General features: G+C 42.5%; 1 protein-coding gene across 17 annotated transcripts in view; it reads left to right on the top strand.

The window, feature by feature from the left end:
- The first annotated feature begins 4,361 nt into the window (after positions 1-4,361).
- CELF1 (CUGBP Elav-like family member 1) overlaps positions 4,362-24,039 on the top strand; it is a 72,363-nt gene continuing 52,685 nt past the window's right edge. For 5 of the 17 annotated variants that reach the window (XM_060104715.1, XM_060104723.1, XM_060104721.1 and 2 more), the window contains exon 1: positions 4,501-4,533. The gene's annotated coding sequence lies outside the window, so the exon portion shown is untranslated. Of the gene's footprint in view, positions 4,534-24,039 lie in introns of all 17 variants that reach the window. The other 12 variants (XM_060104732.1, XM_060104733.1, XM_060104735.1 and 9 more) reach the window with 6 other exon arrangements.

Genomic DNA, 24,039 nt, shown 5'->3' on the forward strand with positions numbered 1-24,039 from the left:
CGGGGCCCTGGCCAATGGCCAGTGGGCCTGTGACACCTTCCCCAACTACCGGCCAGAGGGAGGGGACTGTTATCCCAGGTGAGGGTGTGACCCACCAAAGGGGAGACATGACAAGGAGACTCTCTGGTAGGGGGAGCCCTGAAGGGGAGAGTGGAAGGGACTTTGAGCTTTTAAGTAGAGAGGCTTGTTGGAGAGGCCCTGATCCTGGACAAACAGGGGACCTGGGTTCATCTGGCCCTTCCTTCCCAACCCATCCCCCATCTGCCTGAATTCATGGCTGCCTCCTCCTGCACAAACTGCAATCAGTATGTGTGTGTGTGTGTGTGTGTGTATAGTGAAATATATATATATATATAAATGTTATCTACACTATTTATGAAAATATATTGATATTAAACATATTATGATAAACTTAAATATAAAACCCATAACCTGCAAATAGGCGAGAGGAATACTTGTAATGCTGATTATTTATATTTAAATAGTACTCTGAAACGTGCATCTTGTGCTTTTTAAAAAGGTTTATCTCCTTATAAAGTAATACATATTCATAACAACTGGAAAATACAGGAAAGTAGCATAATCCTACCACCTCAAATACATTTGTTTTTTCTTCCAGTTTTCTTTTCCATGTGTACCATTAAAATTTTTTTATAACAGCTTTATTGAGATATAATTCACATACCATACAATTCACCCATTTATAGTGTACAGTTCAATGGTTTTTAGTATATTTGCAGAGTTGTGCAGCCATCATCACAATCCATTTTAGAATATTTTCATATCCTCCAAAGAAACCCCATACCAATTAGTAGTCACTCTCTATTTTCCCTCAACCCACCAGGCCTAGGTACCCATTAATTTACTTTCTGTTTCTATAGATTTGCCTGTTTTGGACATTTCAAATAAATGGAATCATATAATATGGAATCATATAATCATTCAAATAAATGGAATCATATAATATGTGTCCTTTGTGTCTGGCTTCTTTCACTTAGCATAATGTTTACAAGATTCACCCATGGTATAGCAATATCAGTACTGTATTTCTTTTTATTGCCAAGTAATACTTCTTTGTATGGATATACCACATTTTGTTTCTCCGTTTATCAGTTGATAGGCATTTGGGTTGTTTCCACTTTTTGGTTATCTTGAATAATGTCCCTGTGAACATTCATATACAAGTTTTTGTGTTCATTTATATTTTCATTTTTCTTGGATATCTATCTAAGACCACTGCGCCACCAGGGAAGTCTGGAAACAGAAATTTAAACCACAGTAAAGTATCACTCCACTTCTACCAGAATGACCGAGTGATGATGAGGATGCACTGTTAATATTTTAATAAATATTCTTTCTGGGTTTTGTCTCTTTCAACGAACACATTCTCTAACAAAAATGGGATCGTTCTGTACCTGTTAATTTGTTACCTGCTTTATTCACTAAGCATGTGTCATGAACATTTGCCCACAATTAAATATTTTTCTGTATCATTATTTGAAAATATATATAATATTCTAGGCTATGGCTATATCATATACTTTATCAAGTATACGATATATTTGATAAAGTATATCAAGTATATACTTTTGTATCAGATTTTATGCTATTCCAACAGTGTTATGATCCATAATACATCAGTACATCTCTGCTTTTTTTTTTTTTTTTTGCTGCATGGTGTGGTGTGTGGGATCTTATTTCCCCGATCAGGGTTGGAACCCATGCCCCTGCATTGGGAGCGTCCAAGTCTTAACCACTGGACCGCCAGGGAAGTACTAGTACACCTCTGCTCTTATCCTGATTATTTTTCTTAAGAAAAGCTCCTAGAAAGATATGTAAGCTTTCAAATTCCTCCAAACAGACTATCTGAATTTTACTCCCACCAGCACTTTTAAAAGGCTTGCTTCCCTGAACCCTTGTTAACATTTTTAAAAACAAATCTTAATCAATTTGGAAGGCAAAAAATGAAGCAGGAAGCTTTTCATACTCATTTATGTCTCACATCAGGCTTTTTTGTATTTGGACTGTTTCGTGTTTTGTCTATATTGGGAAGCCCTTTGAAGTTAGAAGAATCTGTGTTCTTCATGTAATTGTTCTTCCACCCGACTCTGGGGTAATGGACTCTGGCCTTCCTTTGTAACTAGATGCAAGAATGACACTAGCGCCCTGCAAGGAGTGGCCCTAAGTCAAGGGGCAGGTAAAATGGGGAAAGTTACTGGTCGCCCTTTGAGAAATATCTGTTGAGCTGGACACTGTGAAAAGCATTGGAGAGACAAGAGGATAACAAGACAGGTGTGGTCCCCGCTCTCATTTAGCTCATGGTAGGTTGCAGGAAGTTTCTGGATGCTAAACAATTCATTCTCTTTTTTCATACTCAGCACCAAGATATGTCTATTCATTAATTCAACAATATTTATTGATGAATTGGGGAGTTGGATGAAGGTAGTCAAAAGGTACAAACTTATTGTTATAAGATAAATAAGTACTAGGGATGTAATGTACGACATGATGACGATAGTTAACTTAGCTTTACAATATATTTGAAAGTTGTTAACAGAGTAGATCTTGAGATTCTCATCACAAGGAAAAAAAGTAGCTGTATGAGATAATGGATGTTAATTAAACTTATTGTGGTAATCATTTCACAATATATGGAAATCAAATTCAAAAAAACCCCAGTATTTATTGAGCACCTACATGGCATTATTTTAGGCCCGGAGGATATAAAACAGACAAGATCCCTATCCCCATAGAGTTTACCTTCTGGTGTGGGAAGACTACAAATAAAATATGTAAAATATGAAGTACAAAATATACTGTGTTAGATGGTGATAAGTGCTTTGGATAGAAACAAAGTGGCAAAGGGGGACTGGAAACACAGGTGTATGTGTGTGTAATTTTAAATAGGGTGGTCAGGGAAGGCCCAACTAAGAAGGTGACATTTAAGTCAAGACCTGAAGGAGGTGAGGAGGTGAACCACATGGATATCTGGATGATTCTATGGCACAAAAAGAACAGGACAGATTCTCTGCTTAAAAGGTTTTTACAGTCTACAGCAGCTGGGAGACAAATATAAAATTAATTGTGGTAATGTATGTGACAACATTCTATAAGCTATAATGGTCTATAAATGTAAGATGTTTTCAGTAAATTACACATAAAACTATTAACAAGAACAAGAGCATATATCAGTATTACAAATGTATATAAAATGATAAACTACACAGTACAACTAAGGAATATGATAGTGTACAATTTAGGGGCTAATTGTTCAGATTTATATGGTACCAGAAACACTGTGGTTAGTTTTTTTCCCGCCCGACAGGGGGAAGAGGTGCTTCCAACACGTGGGAAAGCCTTTGAGGCTTCTGCTTGGGAGTCCACTTATTTTTTTGTGGTAGGGTTGGGTATAATCAGTATTTGTGGGTAGAAGAATTATTTGCTCTGAGAAGCCAGAGGTTACAGAGAAATCATTTGCAAACCTATGAGTTATTTGCATGTTTGAGGCCAAAAGGTCCCTGAACTGTTTGCTTTCTCTATCTGCATTTTACTGTCCCACAAGGTGTAGAACTTGTGGAATAAATGACCTTTTAAACGAACGAACGAACGAATGAACTACTGTACTGTTTGCATTCCACCTAGATCCTGGGATTCCTGGGTCACTCTGAAGGAGGTCTTCAGGGACCTAACCTCGGTTATTGAATTTTTTTTTTTTTTAGTCGGGGGAGAAGCAGGTTAGGGCTGGAATATCAGTCTCTTAACAGAACCCTTATGAGCTTCCGGGCGCTGCAAGGATTTTTGCAAGGTTGTTAGTTCACACAGCTGATCATGCTGCTAGAAAGCATTCCCCTAACTCTGAAAGCTTGCAATACACTCGCATTCCACATCTCAGCAGAGAAGGAAGGCCTGGATACTGTTGCTTATCTGCTGGGGTAGAAAGGAGGGTGTGTCATGTGCCCAGCGCTGGCCAAGCACCATCCCATTCACTCATTCATTCATTCATCAAATATTTTATTATGCGCATATTCAGTGCCAAGTAGAGGTCCTTGCCCACTAGTTCATCCAGAGCTCCTGTGGAGAGCCGAGAACTTCAGGGTCTCAGGTCGGGGGTCTTCCTCCAGCAGAGCTCCGAGACAAAGAGATGTGCCCTTGCCGCTCCTTGAGCTGAGGTTTCCGCCCGAGGCCCCGGGGGCTCCTGCGGAGCTGCTTCTCCACTCCCCAGCCCGAGGGGGCGCTGCAGCGCCGGGCGCTCGACCCGCCCATGAGCATTGCTCCGCTCGGATCGGCGCTGCCGGCCGCACCACGGTGGTACGTTCCCTCAAGCCGCCCTCCCCCTCCTCGTCGGCCCTCCCCGCCTGTGGTAGGTGCCGGAAGTGCCGCCATTTTGGGGTGTTCTGCTCGGGCGGCAGCGGCAGCGGCGGCGGGACGCGGAGGCTCCCCCGGGACTCGGCCTCAGCAGTGAGGAGGCGGCGGCGGCGGCTGCGAAGGCGAAGGCAGCAGCTGAGGCAGCGGCGGGCTCAGGTGCAGCCGCTGGTGAGTGCGGCGGCCGCGGGATAACGGGCCGCGGGTGAGAGGGAGGGAGCGAGGGAGGGAAAGGGGCAGGAGGGAGGCGCCGCGGGGCGGGTCCGGTCCGGGCGGCCGTGGGTCACAGGGCCCTCTGGGCGCGCCCGTTCCTGGTTCCCCGCGCCTCGGAGGCAGGTCAGCGATCTCCTGCCTTGTGTCGGGGTCCTCAGCTACCCGCGTCCCGTCGCGTCGGCCTGGCGCGTGTCCCCGCGCCCAGGGAGACCCGCCCTCCTCGTGGCCTTGCTCCTCTCTCCGCGCCCTTTGCCTTCATTCTCCGGGCTCTGAGGGCTCCGTTCCCTGCCCAGGGATAGCTCCGTCCTCCTTTTTCCGGCCGCCGTGCCAGACACAGGCTGCCTGCCCCGGACACCCCTTCTGTGCTCCTGTCGCCCCACGTGTTCTTGGTGCTTACCCTTGGAGGGGGTCCCCAGGACCCCCGCCTCAGGAGGGCTGCGCTTCTCCTCAGGAGCTTCGAGAGCCCCCCTTTCCTCGTCCCACATCCGCTAGGGCCTTGGCTCGCCCCCCCCCCCCCACGTCAGGTGCTCACCCGTTATGGCCTAGTAGCGGGGCTGGATTCTCGCACCCGGGAGCGCGGAGAGCACGGTGAGGAGCTTTCTTCGCTAAGGACCTGGTTTTGGATTTAAAGCCGCTGGTGTCTTGGTTGTGGTCCTCGGAGCAGGATGTTGTTTTAATTCCCTCAGACGGTTGCACTGGCTCTGAGCAGCTTCTCCTTGGTTTAGGCTCATCCCCGTAGTTGAGGGGAAGATGGTGCGATTTTGGTCGGAACCTGCTTTAGCAAAATGGAATCTTTTTCTCGCCAGCGAAGTTAATGCTGTAGTTTTATTACCTTCGAGGCAGAAGGCTGTATAATAGTGTCCGATGGTGTGGAGTGCTTTATAACGTCTGCAGTGTAAGAGGTAACAGGTACCCGATGAATTGTTTACAGGAACTTCACCCTTAAGAAAGGTCTCTTCGCTTTCTTTGATAATCTGTAGATCGAAGAGGTTTTAATTTCATTCTTTCACCTTTTCCACAAGTGTTGGGTTGGCTCTTTTCCACAAGTGTGGCATCTCTCAGAGTGGTACGCAGTTTTCAGTTTCTCCTTAAATTCTTGCTGAGGAAGAGTCGTCTCTGAGAATCACCAAGGGTTTTTTCTGTTTTAACATTAATGAGTCCACTTGGAAAAGCATCCAGTTACCATAGCGTGCATAAACTATTGCTACAGATCCCTCCCCTCCCCCCGTGTCTTTATATTCTTCTAGCTTTACTTACAGTATGTGGTTTCTAATCATGAGTTAGCCAGGATTGAAGCATTGCTGTTAGGAAAGCGAAGCAGGAGCTTTCAGCTGTTGTTTTAACCTGGAAGTTTATGGTTTCCCCAGCGGTTCTTTCGTCTTGACTGTCCACCACCTGTTTCCATTAAGAATGGCCCTTGGCCCAGAGCATAGGCCTCAACTTCTCTCCAACCATTCATTTTTGCCCACGGGGTTATTTTCTCCTCAGATTGTATCTAGACTTAAAATCCATTAGCTGGTGAGGCTAGATTAGCTGGTGAGATAGAATATCTTTTCCAACCACTTCACTTTTCAGATGAGGAAACTGAGGCTCCCGAGGTCATTTGCCCAAGATTATGTAGCAGGTGCTCTTAAAACAGTTTCAACATAGGGTTTTGTTTGTTTGTTTGTTTTTAATACAATATCATGAACAATAATGCAAATTGCCCTTTAAGATGTGATGGAATGGAAAAGGCCCCAGGCTTGGAGTTGAAGGCCTGAATTGTAATCCTTGGTCTGTTACTAGCTATAAAACCTTGACCAAGTCACTGTTTTGAGCCTCAGCTCATTCTCATCTGCAAAATGGAGGAAATCGTGTCTGTTTCACATGGTGCCAATTCAGCTTCAGTGCAGTAATGTGTGAAAGTGTCTGTAGTATAAGAGGTAGTGAAATTTTGAGCCAGAATGATTTATTTTTCTGAAGATTTCCTGTTATTTTTGTTATTACAGAAGTTACAAATTCATTACTAAAAATGCAGATAAGCCAGAAGAAAGAGAGAAACTCACCTTTAGTCCCACCACTCAGAGGTGATTGTTAATATTTGTGGTCTTTATCTTATTATCCTTTTTATATGCTGTAGAAATGTTTATTATTTTAACAAAATATGCTTATCCTAGTTACAGTTTTATGATATGTTTTTAAGTTTAGTAGTAGGTGATAGGCATTGACAACCACATTTTAAATGATGCCCTGTGTTTAAGCTCCTAACATATGAGTTAGGCCAGTGGATATCCCAGCATGGGAGCAGAGAATTTGCTGTTTTAAACATGCTGGGCTTGAAGAAGAGGAGAGGAAGGGCAGAGACCTAACGTTTATTGTACGTCTACTGTGTGATTTTTTTAAAATTTATTTAATATTTGGGCTCTGCTGCTAAACGTGGAGTGTGAGTCGTGAATTCCATGCCCCCTCCTGTGACTGCCACTGCAGCTTCTTTAACTTAATTTTCCTGTGAGGCCAGATGTAATAAGGAACTGGGAAGTTACAAGGTGGTGGTGGTGTGCCTTGGAAAGGGAAAGAGAAGAGCTGTCACCTGGAGGCCAGGGTGAAGAAGTTGGAAGAAGTAAGAGCATTGGCTCCTCTGCTCAAGGCTTTGGGTACTTCCAACAAATTGCTCTGTTTTCTGTAAACCAGTGAGTGAAGCTCACTGGATTTGGTGAAACTCTGTGTCCTCTGCCTTTTTTTTTTTTTTTTTTTTCCTCCGGTATGCGGGCCTCTCACTGTTGTGACTTCTCCCGTTGCGGAGCACAGGCTCCAGACGCGCAGGCTCAGCGGCCATGGCTCACGGGCCCAGCCACTCCGCGGCATGTGGGATCTTCCCAGACCGGGGCACGAACCCGTGTCCCCTGCATCGGCAGGCGGACTCTCAACCACTGCGCCACCAGGGAAGCCCCTCTGCCTTTTTTTTTTAACAGCTTTATTGAGATATAATTCACATACCATGCACTTCAACAGTTTTTGGTATATTGCTTAATTAATTCTAAAAAATTGTGGTAAAATATATATAACAATTTTCCATTTTAACCATTTTTTAATATTTACATTTTTTAAATGTAAAAAACACATAACCTAAAATTTAGCATCTTAATTATTTTTGAGTGTACAGTTTTGTAGCATTAAGTGCATTCATATTAATGGGAAACAGATCTCCAGGACCTTTTCATCTTCTAAATCTGAAACTCTGTACCCATTAAACAACTCTCATTTTCTCCCTCCTCCCACCCCAGCCTCTTATAACTACCATTCTACTTACTGCTTCTATGAATTTGACTACTTTTAGGTATGAGTGTATTCACAACAGTATTTGGCTTTTTGTGACTGGCTCATTTCACTTACTGTATCTTTAAGGTTCGTCCATGTTGTAGCATGTGACAGGATTTCTTTCCTTTCAAAGGCTGAATAATATTCTATTGTATGTATATACCACATTTTGTTTATCCATTTATCTGTTGATGAACACAAGTTGTTTGTACCTTTTGGCCATTGTGACTAGTGCTGCTATGAATATGGGTGTGCAGATATCTCTTTGAGACCCTTCTTTCAATTCTTTTTTCTTTTTTTTTTTTTTAGTATTTATTTAATTAGGCTGCTCCAGGTCTTAGTTGCAGTGTGCGGATCTTTAATTGCGGCATGCATGTGAGATCTAGTTCCCTGACCAGGGATCAAACCCGGGCCCCTCTGCATTGGGAGTGTGGAGTCTTAACTGCTGGACCACCAAGGAAGTCCCCCTTCTTTCAGTTCTTTTGGATAATATTCAGAAGTGAATTGATGGATCATATGGTGGTTCTGTTTTTAATTTTTTGAGGAACCTCCTCCATACTGTTTTCCGTAATGATCCCACTATTTCACAATACCACCAGCAGTGCACAAGGATTCTAATATCTCTGCATCCTCACCAACATTCGTTTTGTTTCTTCTTTTTTTTTTTTTTTTGGCCGTGCCACGTGACATGCAGGATCTTTGTTCCCCAACCAGGGATCGAACCCATACCCCCTGCAGTGGAAGCTCAGAGTCGTAACCACTGGACCACCGTGGAATTCCCTTTTCTTCTTCTTTATTTTTTATTTTTATTTTTATTCTTCTTTAATAGTAACGGTCCTAATGGGTGTGAGGTGATCTCTCGTGGTTTTGATCTGCATTTCTCTGACTAACGATGTTGAACATTTTTTCATATGCTTGATGGCCATTTGTATGTCAACTTTGCAGAAATGCCTATAGAAGTCTTTTGCCCATTTTTAATTTTTTTTTCTTTTTTTTTGTGGGGCTGCATTGGGTCTTTGTTGCTGTGCGCGGGCTTTCTAGTTGCGGTGAGCAGGGGCTACTCTTCGTTGCAGTGCGCGGGGCTTCTCATTGCAGTGGCTTCTCTTGTTGCGGAGCATGGCTCTAGGCGTACGGGCTTCAGTAATTGTGGCACGTGGGCTCAGTAGTTGTGGCTTGCAGGCTCTAGAGCACAGGCTCAGTAGTTGTGGTGCACGAGCTTAGTTGCTCCGCAGCGTGTGGGATCTTCCTGGACCAGGGCTCGAACCCGTGACCCCTGCATTGGCAGGCAGATTCTTAGTGCCACCAGGGAAGACCCCTTTGCCCATTTTTAAAAATCAGATTTTTGTTGTTGTTGTTCTTGTTGAGTTGTAGTTCTTTATATATTCTGAATATTAACCCCTTAATAGATATATATGATTTACACATAGTTTCTCCCATGCCGTTTCACTCTGTTGTGTCCTTTGATGTACAGAATTTTAAGTTTGATGGAGTCTCATTTGTCTGTTTTTGCTTTTGGTGCCTTATCCAAGAAACCACTGCTTAGTCCAGTGCCCTGAAGCTTATACCCTGTTAAGCTTCTAGGAGTTTTATAGTTTTAGGTTAAGGTCATTTTAACCCCCCCACATTTTTTTTTTTTTTTTTTTTTTGGCCGTGCCATGCTGCTCGGCTTGCAGGATCTCAGTTCCCCCAACCAGGGATTGAACCCGGGCCACAACAGTGAAAGCCTGGAATCCTAACCATGAGGCCACCAGGGAACTCCCCCATTTTAACCGTTTTTAAGAGTACAATTCAGTGGCATTAAGTACATTCACAGTGTTGTGCAGTCATCACCATTCCTCTGTTTGGAAAATTGAAGTTTTCTTCACCCCAATCAGAAACTCTGAAACCATTAAGTAATAACCATCCATTGCTCCCTCCTCCTAGCCCCTGGTAACCTCTGGTCTGCTGTCTGTCCCTGTGAATTCTGGATATTTCATGTAATTGGAATCATAATATTTGTCCTTTTGTGTCTGGCATAGGTTTGTCCACGTGTAGCATGTATCAGGACTTCGTTCCTCTTTGTGGTTGAATTCCTCTCCTTATTGAGGTCAGGGATGACTCTTTCATCTTGGTATCTTGCCCTCTCTTGGTGCTCCATAAAGGCTTTTGAATTGGTTAGAATTCATGCCCTTCATGTGGATTGCCAATTACTGGGGGATGTCCACTGACATGCTCAAATCTCTGGAAAAATTCAAACGTATCAGTGTGCTTAAAAGTATGTAACAGTAACGCAGATCACGGTTAACAGCATCATTTCTAATTTCTAACCTAATGATAATTTCTAGTCATTTTCAAAATACAGATTATGTACAGAAGTGTCACATAAAGAGAAGGTATAGGCAAGTTTCTGCTTTTGCTGTATAATTAATATATGAGTATTATACAGCTTTTGCTGTATAATTAATATATTTTTTGTTAGAGGGGTGGAATGATATCCAGGTATTCCATATTGTATAAAGTTTATAAACCTGGCATTTAATGGCCTGCTTAGAATTAATAACGAATACTTTGAGGGTAAGAGCATTTTGAAGGTTATCATAAGCCTCCCAGTTTGTTTCAGTATATTCAGAGTATTCTCGTGCATGAAAGGCTTTCTTCTCTTTTTTTTTAATAAATTTATTTATTTTATTTATTTACTTTTGGCTGTGTTGGGTCTTTATTGCTGCACGTGGGCTTTCTCTAGTTGCGAAGAGCGGAGGCTACTCTTCGTTGTGTGTGGGCTTCTCTTGGGGAGCACAGGCTCTAGGCACGTGGGCTTCAGTAGTTGCGGCACATGGGCTCAGTAGTTGTGGCTCACAGGCTCTAGAGCACAGGTTCAGTAGTTGTAGCACATGGGCCTGGTTGCTTCGGGCGTGTGGGATCTTCCCGGACCAGGGATTGAACCCGTGTCCCCTGCATTGGCAGGCAGATTCTCAACCGCTGCACCACCAGGGAAGCGCCTCAAGGCTTTCTTCTTTTTTTTTTTTTTCCTTTTTGCGTTATGTGGGCCTCTCACTGTTGTGGCCTCTCCCGTTGCGGAGCACAGGCTCCGGATGCGCAGGCCCAGCGGCCATGGCTCACGGGCCCAGCCGCTCCGCGGCATATGGGATCCTCCCAGACCGGGGCACGAACCCGTAACCCCTGAATCGGCAGGCGGACTCTCAACCACTGCGCCACCAGGGAGGCCCAAGGCTTTCTTCTTAAGGTGAGCTTTTACTTAGTTTTTTGGAAGTTCATAACTGATTTTGAGCTGCTTGATTGTCTACTTTTCTTCTCTTTGCTTTTTGGACCTAGCCTCCAACTCCCATTTTCCTCCTCCCCAGTAAGTAATAAAGGGAGTTTAATATTAATCCTTGGGACATGGGATGAACTGAAAGTTTAATTTGGTTAACCCTTTTGTCCCAAAGAAGTAAGTAAATTCCCTACATACGAACGAGTTCCATTCTGAGAGCACATTCGTAAGTCCAGTTTGGTCGTAAGTCTAACAAAGTTAGCCTAGGTACCCAGCTAACACAATTGGCTATACAGTACTGTACTGTAATAGGTTTATAATACTTTTCACACAATGCATAAAAAACAAACACAAAAAACATTTTTAATCTTTCAGTACAACACCTTGAAGAGTACAGTGGTAGAGTACAACAGCTGGCATACAGGGGCACGTTCGCATCTTTGAAAGTTCGCAACTTGAAGGTTCGTACGTAGGGGATTTACTGTATTACAGGCCTCACGGTACTTAGCACATGGGATTTTATTTTAGTGTTAGGGAGGACTTATATACCTCTCTTTTTTTTTTTTCTTGTTTTGGCTACGTTGGGTCTTTGTTGCTGCATGCAGGCTTTCTCTAGTTGCAGCGAGTGGGAGCTACTCTTTGTTGCGGTTGCATGGGCTTCTCGTTGTGGTGAGGTAGCTTCTCTCGTTGTGGCATGCAGGCTTCAGTAGTTGTGGCTCACGGGCGTAGTTGCTCTGCGGCATGTGAGATCTTCCTGGATCAGGGATCGAACTCGTGTCCCCTGCATTGGCAGGCGGATTCTTAACCACTGCGCCACCAGGGAAGTCCCTGTATACCTCTTTTTCAAACAACGTGAACCATTCTTTTGTCCAGAATTATTCCTTGATTCTTGATTATTTTTGGTAATTAAAAGTAGAATGTATCATGAAAGTTCAAGTATTTCACTATACCTTTTTTTTCGTGTGTGTGTGGTACACGGGCCTCTCACTGTTGTGGCCTCTCCCGTTGCAGAGCACAGGCTCCAGACGCGCAGGCTCAGCGGCCGTGGCTCACGGGCCTAGCCGCTCCGCGGCATGTGGGATCTTCTTGGACCGGGACACGAACCCGTGTCCCCTGCATCGGCAGGCGGACTCTCAACCACTGCGCCACCAGGGACGCCCCTCACTATACGTTTGAAACAAGAATTAACTTTCTATGTACGCTTTGTGAGTGGAACTTATACAGATTCTGCTAGTTGGTTGCCATTAATATAATCCTGTATTTACCTGCACACTGTGCTATGGCATTTTGAAATGGTCAAAGAGCAAATAAAATAGAAACAAGAAAATATTTTATGCTAATTTCTTTATTGGGGTATAGTTGATTCACAAAATTATATGTTTCAGGTGTACAACATAGTGATGCACAATTTTTTAAAGGTTATACCCCATTTATAGTTATTATTAAATATTGGCTATATTCCAAAACAAGAAATTTTGAACAGAACCTACAGAATTAGTCTTCCCATAATTGAGAGTTGATTCTAGGATTTTCAAGTTCTTAAAATTGGTTTGAAACCTGTGGTTTGAAAGAATGATGTGACTTGACTGGGGTTTATAAGCATTGCTTGGGAGGGTAAGTTTGACAACTCCAACCTTTGGGCTTAAAAATTGGTAATATCACTGAGTGACCTTAACATTTCTGAGTCTTTTTTTCCATCTTTAAAATGGAGATAACCAACTTGGAATGTAATGTGAGAATTAATTGAGATAACTTAAGCTAGGCAGTGAATAGTGCCTGGTACAGTGTTGATAATGCTATTTCCTTTTTTCTTCTGTAAAAATGGGCCTGCTACTTATCTCATGGGTCAGTAATGCAGTTCAACCAAATAAGAGACACTGTTAAAATGAGTAGCAGTGCCATACATAGACAGTAGCTACTGTCAGTGTTCCTTTCCTTTCCCCTTTTAGGTGTATTTTGTTTTGCGTTTTCCTTTGTCCATTGTGGCTTAGGGATAAGATTGTTTCCTGAAGTCCAGTTCTTGCATCTGAATTGTTTTTGTTTTTGTTTTTGTTTTGCGCGGGCCTCTCAGTGTTGTAGCCTCTCCCGTTGCGGAGCACAGGCTCCTGACGCGCAGGCTCAGCGGCCATGGCTCACGGGCCCAGCCGCTCTGCGGCATGTGGGATCTTCCCGGACCGGGGCACGAACCCGTGTCCCCTCCATCGGCAGGCAGACTCGCAACCACTGCGCCACCAGGGAAGCCCCATCTGAATTGTTTTGCTATGAAGAGTGTCCTTTCCCATAGAACCTTTAAGCTCGTTGTTCCCTGTGGAATGCTCAGGTAATGTGGTTTCCTAGATTAATCTTCACTGTCTACACTTCACGTGGGAGTTTGTTGATAGGGAGTCTTCTATGTTCATAGGAAACTGAAAAATACAGATGAATATATTACTGGATTTGCTGTAGGGACACCTGGGTCTCTTCCTAGTTATAGGTAACTAGTTTTAGGCTTGGAGAGAGGGTGGGCTCTAATATTTAGAGTTGTAAAGTAGATGAAAGAGTTAATCAGTTTTAGCTATTTGCTTTGTAAACTATATTGTATCAAGAATCTTTATCTGAGCTTTGTAATTTGATAAAGACAGTTTTCTTGATGAGATCTTTGTAATTGTAACTTGTCCTTGTCATGAAATTGGCTTTAGAATCTCCTTGAAGTACTGGTTTCCTTACAGAATTAATCAGCATAGCTGTTCTGTAGGGTTCTTTTTGTTTTGTTTTGGTTTCTTTTGGCCGCACCACGAAGCTTGCGGGATTTTAACTCCCCAACCAGGGATCGAACCAGGGCCTGCTGCAGTGAAAGCGCCAAGTCCTAACCACTGGACCGCCAGGGAATTCCTGTGTTCTGTAGTTACTTTTTTTTTGCGGTACGCGGGCCTCTCACTGTTGTGGCCTCTCCCGTTGCGGAGCACAGGCTCCGGACGCGCAGGCTCAGCGGCCATGGCTCACGGGCCCAGCCGCTCCGCGGCATGTGGGATCTTCCTGGACCGGGGCACGAACCTGTGTCCCCTGAATCGGCAGGCGGACTCTCAACCACTGCGCCAACAGGGAAGCCCTGTAGTTACTTTTTTAACCTCTGCTATGCTATGGAAGCCACGAGCATAAATTTGTTTATTTTTAACTTCTTTGAGTTCCAGACCTGTAAAAAATTTCAAGAACGTTTTATATTCATCATAAACTGCACATTGACTTATTAACACATTCTTTCTGCTAAGGAAATCTTTAATTCTTCTAAAAACGTTATCTCACAGGCTAGAAGGATAAATACCAACATTTTCTCTGAGCCTTGGGACGGGAGCAACTTGTTTTTCTTCATACTTGCCATTGTTTTTAAATTTTTATACAGAGAACATGAAATTCATAAAAGTTACATTAAAATTAGACTTTGTGCTCAAGAGATAAGAAAGCCTAGTTAGGGGAGACTGTGATTATAAAATATCTTAATAAACGATTTAAAGCATTTTAACTCATAGAGCTTTGTGAAGTTCTGCTGTGACCCTCAGTCAGCCAACCTTTTCCCCGCTTTACAAGGAATGGACTCACTTTCAGAACAGCTTACGGATTGTAACGTTTTGATTTTTCTGTTCCTCCACTTAGAAAATTTGGCAGCAAATATGAAGAGGAATGGTGAGTTCTGGTTTAGAGGCTGCAGTGCGATCTCACTTAATTGATTTTAATATGCCACTTCTGGGATGTGTTCATAGGTTAGGAGTGTAGCTTTAGAAAGAACTCTTCACTAACTTTCTGACTTCCATAGCTATGTTCAGCTTTGACAAAATGGAGTTAAAATCGCTCCCGCCGCCCCCCCCATGTTGAAACTCCATTGAAATTATGTTCCCAAATTGGGAAATGTCTTTAGTTTGGGGATTATACAAAATGAAGATTTTTGGTTCTAAAGCCGTTTAATTTTATAGTGTTATACTTTTAATTTTGATAGGTCAGTAGTTTTCATTTACATAACATTGCTACTTTTCAGCAAAGGAATCACTAAATTAGAAACTGTCACCACTTTTCTCATTGTTCTTTTTACCTTTTTGTTTCCTGTGAGATTGAAGCAGGCTCTTGCAGAGACTGTGGGAATGTGTGATATTTTGGTGATAATGTGGGGTAACTAATTGTCTACTGTGAGTAGACTGTCTTTTTTAACCCAGTATTATTTGGACATCTGTTCAGTTTTTGCTAGTTTCTGTTTTGTACAGATAATTTACTGTAGGCTTTTCCCAGTTTTTTTGTGCTTGTAGCTTTTGTGTGTGGGAAACATTCTTTTCTGCTCCAGTCCCCCCACCCCACCCCCCCGCCCCACTACTATTACATAGCTTAGCTGGTGTTTCTCTCTTGCATGAGTTGTCTGCATGATGTTGCTAACTTAACCGTGCTAGGTTGGGTAGGATATTACCAGGGAGAAACACCTTTGCTATCCCGGCTGGCTGCCTGCCTGATTCTGAACGCCGCTGTCTGATCAAGAGTCTTAGGGGGTCCAGGGAGTGAAAGGAAGTCAGGGTGGTGGTGACAAGCACCTTGAAAATGTATGACTGACGTTCATCAGCGAGTTGGTTATTCCTGCACATTGAAACAGTACTGCTTTGTGGTTATATAGTCATTTTAAACCTTATAGCAGGCTTCCAACTAGGTATTTCACTGGAAGCTGTTTATGTGGTAAAAAGACTATGTATTCCTTAGGTCCATAATTCTTAGATTTATGGCCAAAGCAAGAGGAGCAGGCATTGCATTTTGTGTTCTTCAGCCCTTCCCTGCTCATGGTTCAATTTCTGTTTGTCATTTAGTGCCTAGCTAATCTTTGTCATGAAGCTTTTCATGTCCATTCATTCTAATACTGTATCATAGGATGTTATTTAGTATTAATGATTTTTTTTCATTTCAGTGAGATTTTAAGGTTTTTTTGAGGATGGAGATTGCCTTATTGCTTATTTAGTGTATTATGTATCTTTTAAGGAGTCAGGCATGCAGTCCCTACCCTAGTTATACTCTGTGATCTAGCCCTTCTTGTAACAGTTGGGTGGGCCATGGCCCAAGCTGGGCACATCAGTTTCTTCTAGGAATTTGAGATTAGAACTGAGAATCATGTCTTTAGGGAGCAAACAGATCACCTCTATTCTGAGAACTTGAAACATATAGACTCAGATGCTGGGGCACAGCCAAGTTCAGGCTTAATACATGCGGAAGCAGTGAAGGCCAGTCCGCAGGGAAGGAGAATTAAGTACATTTATCCAGAAAGAAACATTGATGAGAAATGTAGCTCTGGAGAGAGGCAGACTAGAAGCACATGCAGAATAGAAGCCTGGGTGCAGAAAGGCTTTGCAGGTGTGGCCCTGTTGTACTTTCTGCCTTTGGGTTCCATGAGATACTCCAGTATCTTTTCAATTAATGCCTTTTTTTTTTTTTTTTTTTTTTTTTGCTTAAGCTAGTTTGGAGGAAGTTCTCTTAATTACAACCAAAAGAGCTTTTAATAAAATGCTTAGTGCAGAACTCTGCCCAACGTTGCTTAAATTGATTTGAATTTTAGAATAGTCAAGCCTGGGATCATGGCTCTTTGGAAGATTGCCTTTTTCCCCCAGCAGCCTCCTCACCCTCAGGCTTAGGCTGCTTGGGGTTTTGGCTTCTCCATCTGTAGTGTAGACATTCATCTGTGTTCTCCCTTTTGGTGCACAGAGTGCTTCTCTCTGGTGCTTTGCCAGCTCAAGATTGAGGGTTGGCGTTTTTTTTAAACAAGTTTCTAATGATTATCTGTGTACAACTAGTTCTTTTTAGGCATGTAAGACTGATAATAAAGTAATAATACTATTTCAGGTAGGAAATTTAAAGCGAGCCATCATTTTTAAAGAATTTTGTGAGGCATGTGAATTAGGTCCTTTCTTTATTTCTAAAGTAGCACATTTGCTTGTTTCCTGATTGTTTCCTCTTTAAAAAAAGTTGATGGACTTGAGTGGAACACAGTAATGTGGGTTGAACGGCAGTTGAGACTTTAAACAAAGGGTAATGGTGAATGGCTGTGTGCCCAGTTGATGGAGTCTGTCTGGTCTCAGCTCAGTTAGTAACTTCATGAATGATCTGTAATAGGAGCATCACAGTGGTGTTTTTCTCTTTGAGAAATGTTAATGAGGGAGAGAGGGAAACTCTGAGAAGGACAGTTTAATGCTTCTAATTTGATTTTTTTTTCTTCCTGTGATCATTTGGTTTCTGTTAAGTTGAAAGACTTTATTCCAGAGAAATGTAAAATTTCTCTGGAATATTAAAACAGGAATTAAAAAGAAATGTGGATTTGTATACTACTAGGAAGGAATAGATTTGCAGGGTAGAAAAAGCTGGAAGTCGTTATTTTACATGGGAGGTCAAATTGTTGAGAAAATAAACCTAAACAGCGTTATGCCTTTGTACTGTACTGTAGTGTGTATATAGTATTGAACCAAGGGCTGTTCATGGAAGAAGTTATACGTTTTTACAGTCCATAGTGTTTACTGGTATGGGGCCCTTGCACAAAGTAAGTAATTGATAAATATTTCTTGAGTACTATATGTTGAATGGCACTTAATTTTATGTTTTGAGACAGTTCAGTACTAAGGACTAGGAATAGGAAGAAAACTTTTAAAATTGAAATTCTGTGAATCCATTTCTTCAAATCATTGTCTTTTGAAAATAATCAGTACTTTAAAGTTCCAAGGAGTTTTCTGGGGAATAAAATGTAAGCAGCTTTCCATTGAAAGACATTAAGTTGGCTAAGATTTGTACTGTAAAAGCCTTCATGTATCTTAAAACCTCATATTGTATATTGCCTGGACAAAATCAGAAGGCTCCTAGACAACCCTGATTCTGGCTCTGTTTTCTGTAGCTCCAGAAAATAAGAAAAGGAGAATCTGATACTACTGGCAGTCTATGCTCTCTTGCTTTTCTGGGCCAAGACATGCATTTAAAAATAAAATCAAGGAAATCGTAAACTAGTAGTAAAAACAAATAAAGCACCCAAGAGTTTGCCTCTTCTAATGTCCTGTGCCCTGAGTCTAAGTTAGACTGACTAATATTAAACTAAAGTGACAAAACTATGCTCTGGGCTTGTCCTCTGCACTTCCTATTTAAAGTTTATGGGAAATAATCATGAAAAGACACCATATTTATTAGATCATTATGATTTTTATCATATGCCGTTTTTGTTTAATAGCGTCTGCATACATTTACAAGTCCAATTTTTTTTTTTTTTTAAGCTTGCAAACTTCTTTACTGAACTAATTTGGGTTATAGATTGTGGTGATGGGATTGGGAAACTACTTAAAAATAACCCTTTGGGACCTGCTACAGGAAAGCTTAGGTGAGTAAATATATGAAAACCAGATACAATATTTCTATGGAATATCTTTTTTTTGATGTGGACTAATTTTAAAGTTTTTATTGAATTTGTTACAATATTGCTTCTCTTTTGGTTTTTTGGCCATGAGGCATGTGGGATCTTAGCTCCCCGACCAGAGTTAGGAATAGAACTCGCAGCCCCTGCATTGGAAGAAGTTTCTCTCTCTCTCTTTTTTTTAAAATCTTATCTGTCTATTTATCTGTCTGTTTGTTTATTTTTGGCTGTGTTGGGTCTTCGTTGCTTCACGTGGGCTTTCTCTAGTTGCCGTCAGGGCTTCTCATTGCAGTGGCTTCTCTTGTTGTGGAGCACAGGTTCTAGGTGCATGAGCTTCAGTAGTTGTGGCACATGGGTTTAGTTGCCCGGACCAGGGCTCGAACCTGTATCCCCTGCGTTGGCAGGCGGATTTTTAACCACTGTGCCACCAGGAAAGTCCCTTTGTGGAATATCTTGATGCCTGTTGTTTACCTTTAGCTGACAGTATATCTTGTCTCCTTAGGTCCTTTTTTTTTTTTCTTTTTAGACTTGTGAATTTGTGATTTGTCTTTTACTTTTATAGTATGGTTATGAATTCGGTTTCAACACGTTTTATCTTAGTGACATTTATATTTAGAGTTTTCAGTAATTATTAGTTTGAGATCAGGGAAAGATTTTTATGAGCACAGAGACACTTCTTGAGCTTTGTTCCAGCTGCTTTCTAGCTCTCAAGTTATTGTGGATCAGGCCTAGGAAAGCTGAAGTTTTAGATTATTACTATGAAATCAAGTTCTGTTTTTATTTATTAATGTTAATTTGTCTGGTGTAACTTTGCTCTGGGCTAAGTAAGACATAGAGGAATGTTTTCTTTTGAATTCTGACTGCTCCACTTCTCTGAACAAACCAGATCCACAGATTAGACTTGTAAATGATCTGTTTTCTTAAGGTATCTTCTAACAGAATGGGTCTCAGGGGAGCTGAGCGCCAGCACACATTTAGCTGGGAGTAACAGTTCATCTCCCTGAATTACATCCCCTTTGTCCATACACAGCAATTTTGGAGGCAAGACTTGCAATTTAAACTCTGTTCTGGTCTAATCAGTGTGATTTATAGTCAGTTTTATTTATTATAATTATTTTGTGTGATATGTTTCTGACATAATCATGTAGGGAAGCTGAAATTTCTTGAGTAGAAACTTGCTTTGGAGAACTTTGAAGTCTTGATAGGAAAATACTGAATATAATTTATGCTGTATCATGATCTGGAAAGATATGGAAGCATACATAGGTCACTGAAACTTTATTGAGCTGTATTTATTTAATTGTTTTTATGAATAGGGAGATTAAAACTTGAATATATTTAACTCTTGCAAGAGAGTCACTAAAACAGTTAATATTTCTTCAGAATTGTATACTATATGGGAAATAATCATGGAAAGACACCAGGTTTATTATATCATTATTGTTTTTATCATATGCCATTTTTGTTTAATAGCCTCCGGATGATGCATTTACAAGTCCTTTTTTTTTTTTTTTTTTTTTTAAGCTTGCAAACTACTGAACTAATGTGGGTTATAGATTGTGGTGCTGGGATTGGGAAACTACTTAAAAATAACCCTTTTGGACCTGCTATATTTCTTGAAGGCAGCTTGCTGAAGAAAAATTAGATCAGGCTTTCTGGATTGCTAGATCCAGACCATCAAAAAATGCTCTGACCAGGCTTCCCTCGTGGCGCAATGGTTAAGAATCCTTCTGCCAATGCAGGGGACACGGGTTCGAGCCCTGGTCTGCGAAGATCCCACATGCCGCGGAGCAACTAAACCCATGTGCCACAACTGCTGAGCCTGTGCCCTAGAACCACAACTCCTGAAGCCCAGGCGCCTAGAGCCCGTGCTCTGCAACAAGAGAAGCCACCGCAATGAGAAGCCCGTGCTCCACAACGAAGAGTAGCCCCCACTCGCCGCAACTAGAGAAAGCCCGCGCACAGCAACAAAGACCCAACGCAGCCAAAAATTTTAAAAATGCTCTGACCAAAAGAAAAAAAAGCCTGCTGGATCCACCCCCAGGAATCCTCGTGGGTCCCCATGGTAACAACCTCCTTGCTTACAACTTGTCACTGTGTAACTGTCACTGGGGTTCAAAGAAAAGCCAGTATATCAAGAACTGTGTGGCATTAACTACTCCTTGGTAAAATGCTGTTGCACATTTGCAACAAGCCAGAAATAGAAAGTTAAAGTTTCTGTGTTCCATTAATTAGATGCTTTAAAAAGCTGCCTAATTATGGTAAGGTGCAGTAGTGGGAAGGTGGTGGGTGGCCAAGGCAGGCATAGGAAGAAGCCATAGGCTCCGAATGTTAGGACCTTTATTTTCTTCTCTAAACCTTTCATTTTGCAAATGAGGGAAGTGAAATGTGTTACTTAAGTTTACATAGAAGCAGAAGCAGGATTCCATCTCAGATCTTCTCATTTTCCAGGACGGTTCTGCTGTCTCTGGACGGTTCTGCCCACACCACATTTGCCATGCCTCTACTTTTCAAAAACCAAGTATCAGTTTCTGAGGTTAGGAAAAGACCTTAGAGGTCATGCAGGGGAATTTTCTATCCAGTGGAGGAATCCCTTCTACAGCATCCTGGGCAGATGCTCTCTGCCTCTTCCCTCAGGTGGGGGTTACCTATCTAGTTAACAAAAACCCCATTGCCTGACTTCAAAGAGAAGGTAGTTTTACATTGCTTTCCCATTTAAAAGCTATAAGCTTTGTTTTTCTCCCCTTATAAATTAGCAATTGAAAATCAGACCGGAATGTTTTTCATTAGCCTGTTTATCTCCGTTTAAGTCATGCTTGTCAGTCATGACAAGGCAGATAATTCGTTAAAAGAATTATGTCATGCCTAAACTCTAGAACTTTGAAAAGATAATGCCATATTTGGAACAAGCTAGTCCTTTAACAGCTGGGAGGAAAGAGATGATAAATGCTATATTCAGCTTAAAGTATTTTATAGCGTGTTTAATAAGATGAGATGATGGTGAGCTAAAGAGTATCAAAAGAGGCCTCAAGGGGCTTCCCTGGTGGCACAGTGGTTGAGAATCTGCCTGCTAATGCAGGGGATACGGGTTTGAGCCCTGGTCTGGGAGGATCCCACATGCCGCGGAACAACTAGGCCCGTGAGCCACAGCTACTGAGCCTGCGCGTCTGGAGCTTGTGCTCCGGAGCAAGAGAGGCCGCGATAGTGAGAGGCCTGCGCACCGCGATGAAGAGTGGCCCCCGCTTGCCACAACTAGAGAAGGCCCTCGCACAGAAACGAAGACCCAACACAGCAAAAATAAATAAATTAATTAATAAACTCCTACCCCCAACATCTTCTTTAAAAAAAAAAAAAATGGCTTCCCTGGTGGCGCAGTGGTTGAGAGTCCGCCTGCCGATGCAGGGGACGCGGGTTCGTGCCCCGGTCCGGGAAGATCCCACATGCCGCGGAGCGGCTGGGCCCGTGAGCCATGGCCACTGAGCCTGCGTGTCCAGAGCCTGTGCTTCGCAGCAGGAGAGGCTGCGTACCGCAAAAAAAAGAAAGCCTCAAAAGCTCAGCGGCCATGGCTCACAGGCCCAGCCGCTCTGCGGCATGTGGGATCTTCCCGGACCGGGGCACGAACCCGCGTCCCCTGCATCGGCAGGCGGACTCTCAACCACTGCACCACCAGGGAAGCCCTCATGAGGTGTTTTTTTTAATACCTTTTAAGCAAAGCATAAATGCATATTTTCTAATAAGGTATACAGAAACGTTTTCAGTTTCTTATAACCACAGATACTTTTTCCTCGAAGAATTTACCATATTTAAAAATGGAGAATTTGGCTCCAATGTTAATTTTTCTTTCTGACTTACCGGAAAGTTAAAGTGAAAATGCTGTTGGCAGTCTTTTGCTGTCTTGACTTCAACACAGTAGAGAATGCTATAATGAAAATGTGGCTGAGTTTTTAATATTCTGTAATTTCATGACCACCAGCACTTCTTGTTGTGCAGCCAGGGTAATTAAGGTAATCAAATATTTTAGTCATTAGCGGGTGTGGCCTGGCTCTGAAAGAAATCTCTAATTGTAGCCTCAACCCAGTGCCCTTTTCCCTCATTTACTCCAAAACATATTTATTATTTTTGTCATTATTCTGGTTCTTAATTTGACCAGTGAATTTTTGCTTAAAAGTTCATCATACAGTTTTTCTTGATAAGAAAGTATGCTGAATTACAGTGTAATGACGGAAACTAGCTGTTAGACTTCACGTTTTGGGTGGGAGGTGTGGGGAGTGAGAGAGAGAAACGAAAAGGAGAGGAAGGGAGGGAATGAGAGAGAGGAAGAGAGAGATGGTTTCATCCGTACCATTTTGTAGACAAGGAAACTTGAGGTTAGGAACCTCAGGGAGGATAGTAACTTATTGGGGGCATCCAGCTATAAAGTGGTAGGTCAGGGCTGGGCTTTGAGTCCACACTCCAAATTCTGTGCTATTTTCCTTTCCTTTTCTTGCTTTTAGAGGCTAAGCCTCATAAAAATAATGAAATAATTGGGCTTCCCTGGTGGCGCAGTGGTTGAGAGTCCGCCTGCCAATGCAGGAGACTCGGGTTCAAGCCCTGGTCCAGGAAGATCCCCACATGCCGTGGAGCCACTAACCCCATGCACCACAGCTACTGAGCCTGTGCTCCAGAGCCCGCGAGCCACAACTGTTGAGCCCAGAGTGCTGCAACTACTGAAGCCTCGCACCTAGAGCCCGTGCTCCACAACAAGAGAAGCCACTGCAATGAGAAGCCTGAGCACCGCAATGAAGAGTAGCCCCCGCTCGCCGCAACTAGAGAAAGCCCGTGTGCAGCAACGAAGACCCAGCACAGCCAAAAATAAATAAGTAAATATTAAAAAAAAGAAATAATTTTTTTTTGTAACCACTCCTTTTCATGTGGTAGTATAATCTTTAACTGTTAATCAGTAATGTAAATTCATTGTCTCATTTTAGAAGTTCTTACCTTTGAGTTAGGAAAAAATGGGCATATCTTTTAACTGCCCTGGTAAGATACTGTTTGTGTACCTTACCTAAACTGTTTACCTGTTTTCTTGTTGAAAAGTAGGAGTGATTTAACCCTAACGAAAGTGGCATGGAAATGTGGTTTTTAAAGTATGTAGCATTCATAGCATCTTCGTGTCTTTAAAAAGAAATTCATGGGGCTTCCCTGGTGACGCAGTGGTTGAGAGTCCGCCTGCCGATGCAGGGGGCACGGGTTTGTGCCCCGGTCCGGGGGGATCCCACGTGCCGCAGAGCGGCTGGGCCCGTGAGCCATGGCCGCTGAGCCTGCGCGTCCGGAGCCTGTGCTCCGCAGCGGGAGAGGCCACGACAGTGAGAGGCCCGCGTACCGCAAAAAAAAGAAAAAAAAAAAAAAAAAGAAATGCATGGAGTTCCTATGGGCAGATAGGTGGGGGTATCCCTCCCACAGGTCATTTAGTAGGTGAGAAAACTGGGTGTTACATCTTTATTTGGTTCCTTAGTGAGAAATGATGTGACATGAAAGACTGCCATCTCCC

The sequence above is a fragment of the Mesoplodon densirostris genome, chromosome 7 (assembly GCF_025265405.1).
Source record: "Mesoplodon densirostris isolate mMesDen1 chromosome 7, mMesDen1 primary haplotype, whole genome shotgun sequence".
Taxonomy (NCBI): domain Eukaryota; kingdom Metazoa; phylum Chordata; class Mammalia; order Artiodactyla; family Ziphiidae; genus Mesoplodon; species Mesoplodon densirostris.